Below are 19,274 nucleotides of genomic sequence, written 5' to 3' on the forward strand. Positions count from 1 at the left end.
AAATAAATACGTAATCAGTGCCGTTTGTTGCATTGTAAAATGTTAATTACATCCGCAGATATTGTAACCTAAAGTTGACGCTTGAGTACCACTCCTCCGCTGTTCGATCGTGTGTATCGGAGAGCACCGAATTACGTAGGGATCCAAAGGGAGCGGTGATGGACCTTAGGTACAGAAGAGACTGGAACAGCACATTACGTCCACATGCTAACACCTTTTTATTGGTCTTTTTCACTGACGCACATGTACATTACCATGAGTGGTGAGGTACACGTACACACGTGGTTTCCGTTTTCAATTACGGAGTGGAATAGTGTGTGTCCCGACATGTCAGGCCAATAGGTGTTCAATTCAATGGCATGGTTCGCTAGAAATGCTGAATAATTACACAAGCCCGAAGGATACAGTTGTCTTTTGTTAAAGTGATATGCTGCATATCAACATTCAATATCCAGACTTGCCCGCAAAAGCCAAAGGTCCCGAGTTCGAGCCTCGGTCAGGCAGACAGTTTTAATCTGCCAGGAAGTTTCATATCAGCGCACATTCTGCTGCAGAGTGAAAATCTCATTCTGTAGCAAGAGTGTATTTCTTCAAATAACGCACTATGGAAATTATTAAACAATTAAGAGTGCCATAATTATGTGTCTTCGGATAATGACCTTGAAATGTGGATTTTTGTAACAAATAACCCTAAAATTGTAACGAATTGCTCCGAAACTGTAAATAGAAATAGATGGTAGTCAAGTATTAGAATGCTTGGCATAACTTTACTCGTTCTCTCCCAGTTCCATTACTGATGATTCGTTTCTGATGGAAACCGCTTGTTTCATAAAGCGACAATCCATCTGTGTGCAAACCACGATTCTCCAAAAATTTCTAGAAGCTTCTAAAAATAATATCGATTGTTTCAAGAACTTTAGCGGTAATTTCGAAATTACTTTTTCAAGCAAATAATATTCTTTGAAACAAAATTACTCTTCGAAATAACTGTCATTTTGCTGCATTCCATTTAGAGACTGTTGCATTGCAGACGTACTACAGAAACAAACGACGTGTTGCTCGATAATAGAGCACACTGAAAAGGTTTAGACTCATCGAAGAGGTTAAGAAACACTGCGCTAAAGGAACTAATAAATAACATGTTACTTTTTAATATTCGTGAAACGAAAGCAGCAATAGTGACCACAACAACACGTAAAACTTTGCCACACTGAACAGAGCACGAAGACGTTATGTAGTTCTTATATTACTACTACTTGTGCCTCATCTGAGCACTGAGTTCGCGAAAGTTATAGTTTTAACTATTACATTGTAAAAATTTATTTCCGTTAAACAGTTTTTCAAAACGTTCCAAAGAAATGAAATAGAGCTGTTATTTGACCAGTATAAAATACAAAATATTTCCGTAAGAAGAGGTGGTTATTTCTCAAGGGTGACAAATACACTCCTGGAAATTGAAATAAGAACACCGTGAATTCATTGTCCCAGGAAGGGGAAACTTTATTGACACATTCCTGGGGTCAGATACATCACATGATCACCCTGACAGAACCACAGGCACATAGACACAGGCAACAGAGCATGCACAATGTCGGCACTAGTACAGTGTATATCCACCTTTCGCAGCAATGCAGGCTGCTATTCTCCCATGGAGACGATCGTAGAAATGCTGGATGTAGTCCTGTGGAACGGCTTGCCATGCCATTTCCACATGGCGCCTCAGTTGGACCAGCGTTCGTGCTGGACGTGCAGACCGCGTGAGACGACGCTTCATCCAGTCCCAAACATGCTCAATGGGGGACAGATCCGGAGATCTTGCTGGCCAGGGTAGTTGACTTACACCTTCTAGAGCACGTTGGGTGGCACGGGATACATGCGGACGTGCATTGTCCTGTTGGAACAGCAAGTTCCCTTGCCGGTCTAGGAATGGTAGAACGATGGGTTCGATGACGGTTTGGATGTACCGTGCACTATTCAGTGTCCCCTACGATCACCAGTGGTGTACGGCCAGTGTAGGAGATCGCTCCCCACACCATGATGCCGGGTGTTGGCCCTGTGTGCCCCGGTCGTATGCAGTCCTGATTGTGGCGCTCACCTGCACGGCGCCAAACACGCATACGACCATCATTGGCACCAAGGCAGAAGCGACTCTCATCGCTGAAGACGACACATCTCCATTCGTCCCTCCATTCACGCCTGTCGCGACACCACTGGAGGCGGGCTGCACGATGTTGGGGCGTGAGCGGAAGCCGATACCCCAGGAGCAACAGTGTCCCTAATTTGCTGGGAAGTGGCGGTGCGGTCCCCTACGGCACTGCGTAGGATCCTACGGTCTTGGCGTGCATCCGTGCGTCGCTGCGGTCCGGTCCCAGGTCGACGGGCACGTGCACCTTCCGCCGACCACTGGCGACAACATCGATGTACTGTGGAGACCTCACGCCCCACGTGTTGAGCAATTCGGCGGTACGTCCACCCGGCCTCCCGCATGCCCACTATACGCCCTCGCTCAAAGTCCGTCAACTGCACATACGGTTCACGTCCACGCTGTCGCGGCATGCTACCAGTGTTAAAGACTGCGATGGAGCTCCGTATGCCACGGCAAACTGGCTGACACTGACGGCGGCGGTGCACAAATGCTGCGCAGCTAGCGCCATTCGACGGCCAACACCGCGGTTCCTGGTGTGTCCGCTGTGCCGTGCGTGTGATCATTGCTTGTACAGCCCTCTCGCAGTGTCCGGAGCAAGTATGGTGGGTCTGACACACCGGTGTCAATGTGTTCTTTTTTCCATTTCCAGGAGTGAAGTTTACGATAAAAGCATCAGTTTTTTTTTCAAGAAATAAGATATATTATTGGACGAAGAAATAGTTTACAGTATAAATGCATAATAAAAAGCAGTTGGTCAGATAAGCAGCTGACAACCAAGCGGCGCTTAAGTTTCTCCTATAGTTCTGATGATGGCTGGTACGGACTGAGGCTGCTTAATATCTGAAATACTTTGTGATTGAGCCGAATGAAAATACACCGTTAACGAGGTGTGCACTCATAGCTGAAATTTATTGTACTTGACTTGTGGTGGGTGAGAAGCTCAAAAATTATCCCGGGCCTCTGTATCAACAAAAGCTGCACTAGTGTGAGAGAGAACTTTTGAACCGGAGGAGAATAGGAATGAAGTCGGTCACGTGAGACAGCAGTGTGTAAGCTCTTGTGGTAGATGGGGTAGGCGCGTGGAGCAAAGCAAGTCTGGTGGGGGTACTGGCCTTCTCGTCTTGTCACGCTTATTGCTGACTGGAACGGCAGTTTCTGTTCCCTTCTGAAATATATGCTGCGCGGACAAAACAAAAAGAGAGGTGGGCCCGTCGCTCCCGATCACCATGGTTACAAACGGCGGCAGGCGGCGGCGCGGTCCTCTTTAAAGCCGCCAGTTATTGACTGGGACCGACGCACGCGCCGAACCGCCCACTCTGTGTTCTGCTCTCCCCTTTGTTTATCGTAAAAATCGGCGTTCCAATTCCTGCGCATCTAATGTGCTGCAGCATGTGCCTCAGTGGCCAAAGTGTAACAAGCGACCACCTACTACAGATATCCCTGTTGGCGGCAAGATTTTTTTTTTTTTTTATCTCGTAGCCAACGACTCCGGAAAAACTTTTACCTGTAAAACACATGTAAAGGCTGGCGCTAATTGGTCGCTACGTTTCACAGTGCGTTGTGCTGTAACAAGCTCGGTTAACTGAGGACTAATCTGGTGAGCAAGATGTATGAGACAGGCGAAATACCCTCAGACTTCAAGAAGAATATAATAATTCCAATCCCAAAGAAAGCAGGTGTTGACAGATGTGAAAATTACCGAACAATCAGTTTAATAAGCCACAGCTGCAAAATACAACGCGAATTCTTTACAGACGAATGGAAAAACTAGTAGAAGCCAACCTTGGGGAAGATCACTTTAAATTCCGTAGAAATATTGGAACACATGAGGCAATACTGACCCTACGACTTATCTTAGAAGAAAGATTAAGGAAAGGCAAACTTACGTTTCTAGCATTTGTAGACTTACAGAAAGCTTTTGACAATGTTCACTGGAATACTCTCTTTCAAATTCTGAAGGTGGCAGGGGTAACATACAGGGAGCGAAAGGCTATTTACAATTTGTACAGAAACCAGATGGCAGTTATAAGAGTCGAGGGACATGAAAGGGAAGCAGTGGTTGGGAAGGGAGTGAGACAGGGTTGTAGCCTATCCTCGATGTTATTCAATCTGTATATTGAGCAAGCAGTAAAGGAAACAAAAGAAAAATTCAGAGTAGGAATTAAAATGCATGGAGAAGAAATAAAAACTTTGAAGTTCGCCGAGACATTGTAATTCCGTCAGAGACAGCAAAGGACCTGGAAGAGCAGCTGAACGGAATGGACAGTGTCTTGAGTATATAAGAGGATATAATATGAACATCAACAAAAGCAAAACGAGGATAATGCAATGTAGTCGAATTAAATCTGGTGATGCTGAAATGAGACGCTTAAACTAGTAAATGAGTTTTGCTTCTTGGGGGGCAAAATAACTAATGATGGTCGAAGTAGAGAGGGTATAAAATGTAAACTGGCAATGGCAAGGAAAGCGTTTCGTAGAAGAGAAATTTGTGAACATCGAGTATAGATTTAACTGTCAGGAAGTCGATTCTCAAAGTATTTGTATGGAGTGTAGCCATGTATGGAAGTGAAACGTGGACAATAAATAGTTTGGACAAGAAGAGAATAGAAGCTTTCGAAATGTGGTGCTACAGAAGAATGCTGAAGATTAGATGGGTAGATCACATAACTAATGAGGAGGTATTGAACAGAATTGGGGAGAAGAGGAGTTTGTGGCACAACTTGACAAGAAGAAGGGATCGGTTGGGAGGACATGTTCTGAGGCATCAAGGAATCACAAATTTAGCATTGGAGGGCAGCGTGGACGGTAAAAATCATAGAGGGAGACCAAGAGATGAATACATTAAGCAGATTCAGAAGGATGTAGGTTGCAGTAAGTACGGGGAGATGAAGAAGCTTGCACAGGATAGAGTAGCATGGAGAGCTGCATCAAACCAGTCTCAGGACTGAAGACAACAAGTTGATAACGCATTAAAAAATAAATAAATAAATAAGTAAACGATGATGAGGCACAAGATTCCTCAGTCACTACTAAGGCGTCGCAATGTCATCCGTACCTTCCTTTTCCTACGCGTGGCACCACATACTGTGTGCATGGCTCCCGTATCTTTATACACCAGAAGACTACTACAGAGGACAAATGTAGCAAGTTGGTGCGCAAGTTCGCAGCGTTGTTGTTGTGCGTGTTCGTATTCCGGTAGCTATGAGTTTATTCATCGATTGTAATTTTTTATCCATAATTCACTGTTACTATTTGAGTTTACTTATTGTCATTTTGGGATCTGCAGATACTACTTGGAGCTGTGGTCGCTAGAAAATGCGGTGCCAAGTGGAGAAATCGGAACATTTACTCCGTATTCTTCTGTTTTGAGTTCAGCAAACATTTCCGCCGGGTACGGAGATAACGCCATCGATAGAGAACGACGAGAAAATGGTTTTCTCTTTTTAAGGAGGGTCGTTTTGACATTAGAGACACTCCATATTCAGGAAGACCTTCGGGTTTGATGGAGATCGTTTGAACGTATTAATCCACAATGATCCACATCTGTGTACTTCAGACCTGGCAAATCTGATGAACTGTAATCTTTCCACCATGGTGCGGCGTTTGGATGCAATGGGGAAGGTTCAATATTCGTGTGTATGGGTACCACACGCTTTAAGCCAAAATCCCAAATATCAGCTGGTGGTCATGTGTGCATCTCTTCTTGCTTGTCATCAACTGGCTCGTAAAATACCGACCATTCCTATCGTGTATTGTTAATGGTGACGAGAAATGGTGTCTTTATGCTATCATAATAAAGGGAAAGGAATGGTTGAGCCTAAATAAAGCAGCAACTCCCCTTACAGAGACCTGCGCGCATCCACAAAAGGTAGTCTCGTGTATCTTGTGGTGTACCGGTACTACGAATTGCTTCCTCGAGGTGTAACCATCACTGCTAACAAAAACATTATTGGTCAACAACTGAGACGTCTTGCAGACGCAGTCCAAGAACAACGACCCGGACGATTACGTGAAGTGATGCCACTCCACGATAACACCCGCCCGTATTCTACTGAACTGCAAAATAACAATTTTTTTTAAAATGTGCTCTATCGAGCAACCTTCAAGGGACTTAATTTCAGGATTAAAATGCTCTCGGAACATGGCTCGACGAGTTCATCGCCTCAAAACCACGTGATTTGTACTCGCAGGTTTGATGGAGATCGTATAAACGTTACCCCAGCGTTGGTAGACTGCCGTAAATAGTGAATGAGAATACATTACTTATGATTAAAGTCTCTGGTATGTTTATTAAACTTATCGAAAAACGCTAAGAACTTAACTCACCGGCTCAACAGCAAACAAAGATTGAATTGGCGCTACATGTGCCATCTAATGCTTCATGTCGAAAAATGCGACTTGGAGACTCGGTACAAAAACCAGCCAACAGCTACGGGGCCGCCTCTATGGAACCGTTCGTCATTTCCTTGAAGCACTGCTAATTTCGGCTACCAGTATGCGTTATCTCGGCAAAACGGGCATGCACAGATGCACTGCTCTGCTCGAAGCTATCAGCGGCAACTTCAAACGGATTGCATAAATGCGCAAGGAAAAGACAAAAAAATTACTCTGTAATGGGACTGTAAGAAGCAGCTTCAAGTGCTTACACAAGGCTGCACAAAGATCAGACATATGTGCAGCAGAGTCATTTGGAGGGATACACTACGACAGTTTCTTCATGTTTACACAGTTCAGCTTATCGCAAGACCCTATTTTTCCCACAGCCGTTGCATCTTTCCCACGCGTATTATGGGTTTCCTTCACAAGTAATTGTACCCTTGCGTCTTAAAAACGACATTGCTTGCTGCTGAAAGTATGTCTGAATCGGTACGGGACGCCTCGCATGTTGGGACTGTGTCTGATTTTCTGAGATGTCCGGACAAGCCCACAAGTTGGGACTACTTCCCACTGGCAGCTCCACTGTTAGGTGGATGATGCAGTGGGCGCGTCAGGAAAGAACGCCGGTGTCTTCTTCTCTGTTTGCCTGCAGGGGGGACGGAAGGGAGGGGCGATCGCCCAAGACAACGTCGCACGCGGGGTGGAAAGAGAGCTATCGCTTTGCAGCATCGTTCCCAGAACCGATCGTGTTCATCTGGTCAGCAGCAGAGAGGAACCTCTAAACCAGAGGATGAGGAGATTCTGCGACGGTATTGGATGCAAATTTCTCTATCTCCACCATATTGTGGACAATTGTTAGGTTCCTCTTTATAGGTGTGGCGTCCACTACACGCAGGAAGCGGCTACAAGCACATTCGAGACGGCGCCAGCGTCTCTCTCGTGTATAGTCAGTGCGCGATTGGTACTCCGAGGCCGCCTCTAAAGTGTTGAAATTACGACAAAACGTATCAGTCACAAGAACAGAATCACCTTTATCATAACTGCTGGAATCGCTTAAAGAGACTGCCACCTTACGCTTCTTTCTACGTCTAATGATGTCACTGCCATTGGAATCGCCCTCAGAACCATAAAAACATTCATTTACACAGTCATCCGAATCTTCATTGTCACAAGGAACATCTGAATAATCACCGTCAAAAACCTCTTCAGGTGTTTCAGATTCGTTCATTTCCTTCTGTTTCCTTAACAGGGCTATCCGTAAACCAGGCACCCTCGTCTCGCATTCGTGAGGACGTCGGTTCAAACCCACGTGCGACCATCCTGATTTAGGATTTCCGTGATTTCCCTAAATCGTTCCAGGCAAATGCCACGATGGTTCCTTTGAAAGGGCACGGCCCACTTTCTTCCTCGCCCTTCCTTAATCCGATGGGGCTGATGACCTCGCTGTTGGTCCCCTCCCCCAAAACAACCAACCAACCAAACTAAAGCAGGAGGAACTTCAAGACGAAACTAGTAACTATATGAAATATCAACACGCAATCAGAAACCTAAATAAGCAAAAATTACATGAATTCTAAATTTCAATTGCAATATATACTACAAAGATAGGCTGTTGTTGGAGACGTGTTTTAGCCATAAAAAAATACGATAACATCTAGTGAGATTAGTACACATTCCGAATGTGAATTAATCTGGGTGAAGACCAGAATTAATGGTGGAACAAAGACGGTCATCGGATGCTTTCAAAGACCTCCCTGACTCAACAGCAGTGGCGGCAGAGCGTTTGAGTGGAAACTTGGAAAATATTTCGCGTACATTTCCTCGTCATGTTATGGCTTTACGTGGTGATTTTAACTTACCAGCTATAGACGGGAGACTCAAGTGATTAGGACGGTTAGTAGGGACAGGGAATCACGTGAAATTCTTCTAAGTGCTTTATCCGAAAATTATCTTCAGCAGTTAATCAGAGAACCCACTCGTGAAGATAACATCTTAGACTTGCTGGTGAAAAACAAACATGAACTTTTCGACTCAGTTGTCACAGAACAGGGACTCAGTGATCACAAATCCGTTATAGCATCTCTGTATACGACTGTAAATGAATACAAAGAAAGATACGAAGATCTTTCTGCTTAGCACGAGCGATATGAAACATATCGTATATTACCTCAGCGGCCGGCAAGAAAATTTCACCTCCGGCACTAACAACGCTGAGTATCAATGGACAAAGTACAAGAGCATTGTACAATACACATTGGAAAGGTAAATGCCGAGCAAAGTTGTGACGGATGGAAAAGATCAGCGATGGTTCGACAGCCATATCAGAAAACTGCTACCAGAGCAAAGAGACCTTCACTGCAAATTTTAATTTAGCGAAAGGCTCACAGACCAACCAAAATTAAATGAAGCCAAAATTAGCGCAAACAGGGCTTTGCACGAAGCGTTCAACGAATTCGAAAGTAAAATTCTGTTTACCAACTCCAGAGAATGTTGTTGTAGTTGTTGTGGTCTTCAATCCAAAGACTGTTTTGATACCACTCTTCATGCTACTCTATCCTGTGCAAGCCTCTTCATCTCCGAGTAACTAATGCAACCTATAATCCTTCTGAATCTACTTACTGTATTCATCTCTTCCTCTCCCTCTACGATTTTTACCCTCCACGCTGCCCTCCAATACTTAATTGGTGATCCCTCGATGCCTCAGAATGTCTCGTACCAACCGACCCTTTCTTCTAGTCAGGTTTTACCACAAATTTCTCTTCTCCCCAATTCTATTCAGTACCTCCTCATTAGTTACGTGATCTACCCATCAAATCTTCACCACATCTAAAATGCAGTCGGCCGGTGTGGCCGTGCGGTTAAAGGCGCTCCAGTCTGGAACCGCGTGACCGCTCCGGTCGCAGGTTCGAATCCTGCCTCGGGCATGGATGTGTGTGATGTCCTTAGGTTAGTTAGGTTTAAGTAGTTCTAAGTTCTAGGGGACTGATGACCACAGATGTTAAGTCCCATAGTGCTCAGAGCCATTTGAACCATTTTTCTAAAATGCTCTATTCTCTTCTTGTCTAAACTGTTTATTGTCCATGTTTCACTTCCATACATGGTTACACCCCATATAAATACCTTCAGAAAGGACTTCCTGTCACTTAAATCTAGATGTTAACAAATTTCTCTTCTTCAGAAACGCTTCTCCTACCATTGCCAGTCTTCATTTTATATCCTCCCCGCTTCGACCATCATCAGTTATTTAGCTTCCAAATAGCAAAACTCAATTACTACTTTAACTGTCCGATTTCCTAATATAATTCCCTCAACATCGCCTGTTTTAATTCGACTACATTCCGTTATCCATATTTTGCTTTTATTGATGTTCATCTTACATCATCTTTTCAAGACACAACCCATTCCGTTCAACTGCCCTTGAAAGTCTTTGCTGTCTCTGACAGAATTACAATGTCGTCGGCAAACCACAAAGTTTTTATTTTTCTCCCTGCACTTTAATTCCTACTCCAACTTTTTCTTTTGTTTCTTTTACTGCTTTTTCAACATGCAGATTGAGTAACATGGTTAGTCTACCATTCCGTCTCACTTGCTTCTCAAACATTGCTTCCCTTTCGTGCCCCTCGACTAACTGACATCGGGATTCTGTACAAATTCTAAATAGCCTTTCGCTCCCTGTATTTTACCCTGCCACCTTCAGAATTTGAAAGAATGTATTCCAGTCAACATTGTCAAAAGCTTTCACTAAGTCTACAAATGCACAAATTCTAGAAACATAGACTTGCCTTTTCTTAATCTATCTTCTAAGATAAGCCATGGGGTCGGTATTGCCTCGCGTGTTCCTACTTTCTCCGGAATCCAAACTGATCTTCCCCGAGGTCGGCTTCTGCCAGCTTTTCCATTCTTCTGTAAAGGATTCGTGTTAGCATTTTGCAACCGCGACTTATTAAACCGATAGTTCGGTAATTTTCACACATCTCAGCACATGCTGCCTTTGGAATTGGAATTACTATAGTCTTCTTGAAGTCTGCGGCTATTTCACCTGTTTCATACATTTTGCTCACCAGGTGGAAGATGGCTGGCTGGCTGGCCCTCCCAAGGGTATCAGTAGTTCTAACGGAACGTTGTCTATTGCTGGGGCCTTGTTTCTACATCTACATCTACATTTATGCTTCGCAAGCCACCGAAAGGTGTGTGGCGGAGGGCACTTTACGTGCCACTGTCATTACCTCCCTTTCCTGTTCCACTCGCGTATGGTTCGCGGGAAGATCGACTGCCGGAAAACCTCCGTGCGCGCTCGAATCTCTCTAATTTTACATTCGTGATCTCCTCGGGAGGTATAAATAGAGGGAAGCAATATATTCGATACCTCATCCAGAAACGCATCCTCTCGAAACCTGGACAGCAAGCCACACCGCGATGCAGAGCGCCTCTCTTGCAGAGTCTGCCACTTGAGTTTGCTAAACATCTCAGTAACACTATCACGCTTAGCCAAATAACCCTGTGACGAAACGCGCCGCTCTTCTTTGGATGTTCTCTATGTACTCCGTCAACCCGACCTGGTACGGATCCCACACTGATGAGCAATACTCAAGTATAGATCGAACGAGTGTTTTATAAGCCACTTCCTTTGTTGATGGACTACATTTTCTAAGGACTCTCCCAATGAATCTCAACCTGGCACCCGCCTTACCAACAATTAATTTTGTATGATCATTCCACTTCAAATCGTTCCGTACGCATACTCTCAGATATTTTACAGAAGTAACTGCTACCAGTGTTTGTTCTATCATATAATCATACAATAAAGGATGCTTCTTTCTATGTATTCGTAATACGTTACATTTGCCTATGTTAAGGGTCAGTTGCCACTCCCTGCACCAAGTGCCTATCCTCTGCAGATCTTCCTGCATTTCACTGCAATTTCGTAATGCTGCAACTTCTCTGTATCATACAGCATCATCCGCGAAAAGCGAACTTCCGACACTATCTACTAGGTCATTTATATATATTGTGAAAAGCAATGGTCCCATAATACTCCCCTGTGGCACGTCAGAGGTTACTTTAACGTCTGTAGACGTCTCTCCATTGAGAACAACATGCTGTGTTCTGTTTGCTAAAAACTCTTCAATCCAGCCACACAGCTGGTCTGATATTCCGTAGGCTCTTGCTTTGTTTGTCAGGCGACAGTGCGGAACTGTATCGAACGCCTTCCGGAAGTCAAGGAAAATGGCATTTGCCTGGGAGTCTGTATCTAATATTTTCTGGGTCTCATGAACAAATAAAGCCAGTTGGGTCTCACACGATCTGTTTCCGCAATCCATGTTGATTTCTACAGAGTAGATTCTGGGTTTCCAGAAATGACACGATACATGAGCAAAAAACATGTTGTAAAATTCTACAACAGATCGATGTCAGAGATATAGGCCTATAGTTTTGCGCATCTGCTCGACGACCCTTCTTGAAAACTGGAACTACCTATGCTCTTTTCCAATCATTTGGAACCTTCCGTTCCTCTAGAGACTTGCGGTACACGGCTATTAGAAGGTGTTTCGATTTAGGTCTTTCAGTGATCTGTTGAATTCTTCACGCAGTGTCATACCTCCCGTCTTGTCTTAATCTACGTTCTCTTCCATTTCCATAATATTACCTTCAAGCACGTCGCCCTTGTATAGGCCCTCTATATACTCCTTCCACCTTTATGCTTTCCGTTTTTTCTTAGGACTGGTTTTTCATCTGAGCTCGTGATATTCATACAGGGGGTTCTATTTTCTCCAAACGTCTCTTGAATTTTCCTGTAGGCAGCATCTATCTTACCCCGAGTGATATATCCTTCTACATCCTTATACTTGTCCTCTAGCCATTCCTGCTTAGCCATTTTGCACTTCTTATCAATCTCATTTTTGAGACGTTTGTGTTCCTTTTCGCCTGCTTCATTTACTGAATTGTTATATTAGCTCCTTTCATCAATTAAATTTAATATCTCTTATGTTACCCAAGGATGTTCACAAGCCCTCGTCATTTTACCTACTCGATCCTCTGCTGTCTTCACTATTTCATCTCTCAAAGCTATTCATTCTTCTTCTACTGTATTCCTTTCCCCTGTTTTTGTCAATCGTTCCCTAATGCTCCCCCTGAAACTCTCTACAACCTCTGGTTCTTTCGATTTATTCAGGTCGCATCTCCTTAAATTCCTACCGATTTGCAGGTTCTTCAGTTTTAATCTGCAGTTCATAACCTCCTAATAACAAGTCAGAAACGCAGTTGAAGGTCAATTGAGAACAAAGTCTGACGAAAATAGGACTCACATTTGCAAGGAGAAAATGGAATTTCTTTGCTGTAATTAAACGTTGACGATTCCGTTCTGATCAGTGAATCGCCACTGTCCAGCTAGCTACTGGCTCCACGATCAGATGTAAGTCGCGCCCGGAGATTAATGACTTAAAAAACAGGGAAATATGCAAGCATTTATGACCTTAAAAAATAAAATATGACTTTAAAAAGTTTGTAAAGATATTTTGATTTTTTTCTATACCATGTACACAGTCCAGTCACGTTAATGTCTTCACCGCCAAAGTTCGAAGTCAATGTGCAATGGCCACTCGCAGACAGCAGTTGACAGCACTAGCCGTGGAAGGTATATAAAGCGTATCGAGGAGACGCGAAAAACAGTGCGGAAACGGACCGATTTATCTGATATCCAAGAGGGCATGATCATTGGCTTTCGAGCCAAGGTTGGAAGCATTCTCGAAATGGCTAAGTCTGTAAACTGTTCGCGTGTCGCTGTGGTATAAGTATACCCTGCATGGCAAAATGGTGCTATCCAAAAACAGAGCCGAGGCAACTGTGATGCACCACGAGTCATAGATGACAGGGCTCAACGACGGCTTCGGAGATGTGCACTGGAGAATAGACGTGCAACTGATGAGCAACTGACCCCCAAATGAACAAAGGGGCTACCAACAGTGTCTCGTCAACGACCGTTCAGCGAACATTGCTGCATATGGGCCTCTGCAACAGGGCCCACCTGGTTCATGTACCCATGCTGACTGATGTTCATCGCCTAATAAGGCTGGAATTTGCAGGCCATTACCGCAGCTGGACGTCCACCGAGTGGCCACAGGTGGCCTTTTCAGATGAATCACGTTTTATGCTTCGTCGAACAGATGCCGTTGGCGTGTACGGCGTGAAAACATCTGAAAGCCAACACCCTTCCACAATAGTCGGAAGGGTCTCGGCCGGAGGATGGAGCGTTTTGGTCTGTGGAATGTTTTCGTGCCATTCCTTTGGGGACCATGTCCACCCGTACGTGCAGTTTTGTGTGTGTGTGTATGTGTGTAGCCACAACGACATCCCGCAGCAGGTCCACGCAACGTGTACATGTGTTGTCAAAGAGCACCAATATGAGTTTACCGCACTGTCCTGGCCACCAAACTCTCTGGATTTAAATCCAGTGGAGAATCTGTAGAACCACCTTGATCAGGCCACGGATCCTGAATCGAGAAACCTAGAGCAGATAGCACGGCAATGGAGTCTGCATGGCTCCATATCACAGTCGGTACCTTCCAGAAACCCACTGACTCTCTTTCTGCACGTCTCGTAGTGGTCGAAGGACGCAATACAACATGTCTGCCGAGACATACAGATTCTTCTCCGGGAAAAATGTCCGTCATATCGAAACATTCTCTCTACGGCATTGCTGCGTATGTGAAAATCCTGTGGATAGCACCCAATTGTACGCAGCGATTAGCGGACACTGAATCTCGCAAACTGAATGACGGTCGTCTTGTTCGAATTGCGATTCTGGACGAAAGCTGTGAAATGAATGTTGACTAGACAATGCAGACTACATGGAGTAAAGACCTGTCTCCGTCAAATTCTATCACACGACTCACACAGTTCTGATCTCCTGCTAATCATTTCTATATTGTCGTGTACCAAATTTTTAAAACAGAACTAATTTCAGTCATACAAGGTGTGATTGGAACGTTTTAAGAATGGGCTTCTAATTGTGCAATGGTGGTACTTACATGCTACTGTGACGCATCTCCTTCAAAATAGTCATCTTCTGACTGAACACACAGACTCCAACGGTGTCTGGAAATTTTTTTCCTGGTGTGTGTCAAGGACGTTTTCCTTCTTTGCCTGGATGTCTTCAATCGAGTCAAATCGTTTTCCTTTCAGTGAAAATTTCAGTTTAGGAAACAGGTAGGTGTCCGCAGGAGCCAAATCAGGGGAATATGGCGGTTGTGGAAGCACAGGAGTTTTGAATTTGGTCAAAAATTCAACGATGGAGAAGGCACGATGAGAAGGAGCATTGTCATGGAGTAGCACCCAACTCCTGTCTAGCCACAATGCAGGCCTTTTCTTCCGCACCTTTTCACTCAAACGCTCAACGACACATTTGTAGTATTCCTGGTTAATTTTCCGTCCTTGTAAATTCATGGTGCACAATACCGGTAAAATCGAAAAAAGTGTCTTCACCTTCGACCGACCTTGCTGTGCTGTTTTCGGTCCTGATGACCTTGGAGTCTTCAACTGTGAAGACTACACTTTGGTTTCACGATCATATCCATATACCGACGATTCGTCACCTGTAATTACTCTATTTAACAAATCTGGGTCATTTTTAGTCCGATTAATCAGTCCTTTGCACACTTCAAGTCGGTATTGTCTCTGGTCACTTGACAACATTTTTGGAATGAATTCTGCGGACACTCGACGCATGTTTAGATCTTCAGTTAAAATTGACTGAACTGCATAGCAACTTAAATTAACTTCATCAGCCATCTCCCTAATTGTCTGTCTACGATCAGAGCGCACTAAGTCGCGAACTTTCACAACATTTTCATTCGCTTTCGACGTGGAAGGACGGCCGGACCGTGGTTCATCTTCAAATGATTCGCGGCCATTTTTAAATTTGTTGAACCATACAAAAACATTTGACTGGCTCATACAATTATCTCCAAAATTTGTTCTTTTAATAGTCGCAAGTCTCAGAAGCTGATTTCCCAGTTTTAAAACAAAATTTCAAACTCGTCTCTCCGTTTTTACGTGCATTTCTACGGAGACAGAATCCGGCAACAAGCCCTGACAGACCCGCACTCAACCAGCTGCCACAACGAAGTGAATAAAGGAAATACAGTTTCCTGTCAGAGGGCGTTCAAGGAGAAGGCAATGACTCACTTCCCACCCTCCATGTACCTGCCCGCGAAACAAGTGAAAAATAGCGGATCCATTCTTAAAACTTTCCAATCACACCTCGTATCGTACGGCTCACCCTGTGAATCAGGCAATGAAGTCACTGTTGTGCACCTTCACAAAGCCTTTCATTATTGGTCTTCATTTCGCTGAAAATATTTTGTGACTTGAATATATTTCTTCTGCTTATCTTTCATTTAAGCTATGAGTTGAAAATTGCAAAGATAACAACTGGCAGATTATGTCATTATGCGAGTGTGTGGTAACAACTGCAATTGATGTCACTATAAATGTGTGAGAAGAAATTTAGAGCGCAATTTTTCTGTGAATATATATAGGGATTGGACGAAAAATCGAAATACAAAAAACATAGACATTACCAAGCCTAGTACGACGTAGAAAACCTGTTGTCATGCGAAAGAGCTTCCAGTCGTCTTGGAACGGATAAATACAGGTCCTCTTTGGTTTAAAAGGAAATCTTATGCTATTCTTCCTGCAAAATAGCGGCCAGTCCAGGTAACGATGAGGGAGACAGATGGAGTTCACGTACCATTCTCTCCAACTTGGACCAATAATGCTCAATAATATTGATATATGGCGATTTTGGTGGCCTAAGTTGATGCGACAGTTCACAGTCGATCTCACAAAACCATTCCTGGGCGATGCGAGCTGTATGAACAGGGTCCCTGTGGCCTTGTAACACGACATCCCCATCGGGAACACACATTGTATCATGGGATGGACTTGATAGCCAAAACGATCACGTAATCTTTGGCAGTAATGCGACCTTGCAGAGTAATCATGGGACCCATGGAATATCACGATATGGTCGCCAAAATCATCACCGAACCCCCGCCATGTTTCACACTTGGGACGTACGCTCGGCCAAAAGTTGGAATCAGTGTGAAACGAGACCCATAGGTCCAAATGACTCATTCTTCTTGCATATCACTGATGAATGGTTTTGAAATTCCAGCTCGCACTGTAATTTCCTGCTTGTGATGCTCTTTCCGTGTTGTTCTGGTGCTGACGGGGTTCGAGAGTGGACATTCAGTTCTGCAGAGACTTTTGCAACTGTCGTCCTCTTCTTTTTCGTCTCAGTCCATTTGTCACGATCAGCCAACACACATTTCCATCCCCGTTGTGACTTAGCGGATGTTGCTTTTCCGCTTTCCTTGCATGCGATATAAATCATGGATACGGTGGCTCTTGAAGCACTAAACACTCCAGCTGCCTAGGTTACGGAAGCACGCACCATACGCGCACCAACAATTCACCTACGTTCGAACTCAATTACAAAGGAAACTCCCCATCGCACCCCTCTCAGATTTAGTGCTATGATAGCCCATTGGATAGCACGTCAAAAATTGAACACATATCAGGCGTGAAAACAGGAAGGAAGTGTACCGAATTATGGGAAAAAGAAGCAAAATAAAATCAGTGAACATTACAAATTTAATATGTGCTACATCGAGCGACGTTTAAGACAGTCGTGTCGTGGTTACCAGGTCACGGTGTTAGACTGTGAAGGGAGAGATCCGGGTTCAAATCTCCCACGTGCTCCACTTTTTTTTTTTTTTTCACAGAATGACGAAGTGCCCTTCCGGTCGGTCATTGACGTGTGTGCTCGCTGTATTCACATCTGTGTATGTGTTGTGAAGCAATGTCCGCTTGCAACAGCGACGTGTAAACGAACGTCCAGACGTACGTACCCCTTATTTTTTCTACACAGGTACCGTATCTTATGCATCTTCCGTTCATTTTTGGAAGTTTTGACTCTTGGATTCCTTCGTTGTCACATCGTTCACACCCATTTATTTGTTGTTTTTATTTCTGTGAGACGTCTATGCGGCATGTCGCCTGCTCTCGCTGTTCATCACAGACTGTGAGTCGTGTGGTAAGAATACATTGCCGTCGCAATTAAATGAGTAGCGAGCGCAGGCGAGATGCTGCACAAACATCTCACAGAAATGAAAACAACAAATTATGGGTGTGAAGTATATTGCAACGAAGGAATTCAAAGAGGTACTACGTACGTCTGGAGGCCCCTTCGTTACACGTCACTGTTGCACACGGACGTTATGCCACGACACAGACAAATTTGAATGCAGGGAACAGACACGTCAAAGACCCGACGGTCATTTCGTAATCTTGTGAAAAAAAAAAGAAGTCGGGCACGAAGGAGATTTAAACCCGGATCTCCCCCCTTCACAGTCTAGCACCGTGACCACACAACCACGACATGACTCGTTAACATCCCTCTATATTGAACATACTAAATTTGTGCCGTTCACTGTTTCTAATTTGGTTGTTGTTTCCACAGTTCGGTACACCTTCTTCGTATTTTCATGTCTGATTTGTTTTCAGTTTTTGACGGGTTATCCAATAGGCCAGCTTACCACTAAATCTGAGAAGGGTGGGATGGGGAGTTTCCCTTGTTAGCTCCCACACAACAACACGTAACAGTGTTCTGACCACGACTGGCACTTACTACGTATCGAGGACCCTGTACAGGAGTCGTTAGTGGTCAGGCACGACAGCGCAACCTGCGTGCTTGGCTAGCATCTGCGTTTATTTTCAAGCACGCATTTCTCACGGTGTTTCATAGTTTTGTCCAAACCCTGCATCTGTCTTACACTAAATGACATCTGCAGTGAGTACAATGCTTATCTCTATGGCAAGCGAAAAATACAGTTGATTTGAAACAATAGTTCTTTACTGTATTTTTAGTCTCGGACAAGCTTCTTACTATTTTCTTAGTAATATTTCTTGTCTTTGAAACAGTTCATCTGATGATGACGACTTCTAAGAAATCAAAGACTGTTACAATTTCTGTGACCCGAAGATGGAAAAATACAACAAAAGAAAGTCTATAGCCAAGGAAATAAAACACATTCAGGAAAAGTAAATAAGTTAAGGGAGGTAGCATAAAATACAAAATCCCAAAATGCCACAAAAAATACGTGAAAACTCTGATGGGTGATTTTTAATGTACACTACTGGCCATTAAAATTGCTACAACACGAAGATAACGTGCTACAGACGCGAAATTTAACTGACAGGAAGAAGATGCTGTGATATGCAAATGATTAGCTTTTCAGAGCATTCACACAAGGTTCGCGCCGGTGGCGACACCTACAACGTGCTAACATGAGGAAAGTTTCCAACCAATTTCTCATACACAAACAGCGGCTGACTCGCGTTGCCTGGTGAAACGTTGTTGTGATGCCTCGTGTAAGGAGGAGAAATGCATACCATCGCGTTTCCGACTTTGATAAAGGTCCGATTGTAGCCTATCGCGATTGCGGTTTATCGCATCGCGACATTGCTGCTCGCGTTGGTCGAGATCCAATGACTGTTAGCAGAATATGGAATCTGTGGGTTCAGGAGGGTAATACGGAACGCCGTGCTGGATCCCAACGGCCTCGTATCACTAGCAGTCGAGATGCCAGGCAAAATATCCGCATGGCTGTAACGGATCGTGCAGCCACGTCTCGATCCCTGAATCAACAGATGGGGACGTTTGCAAGACATCAACCATCTGAACGAACAG

The sequence above is a fragment of the Schistocerca nitens genome, chromosome 5, assembly GCF_023898315.1.
Source record: "Schistocerca nitens isolate TAMUIC-IGC-003100 chromosome 5, iqSchNite1.1, whole genome shotgun sequence".
In the NCBI taxonomy this organism is placed as follows: Eukaryota; Metazoa; Arthropoda; class Insecta; order Orthoptera; family Acrididae; genus Schistocerca; species Schistocerca nitens.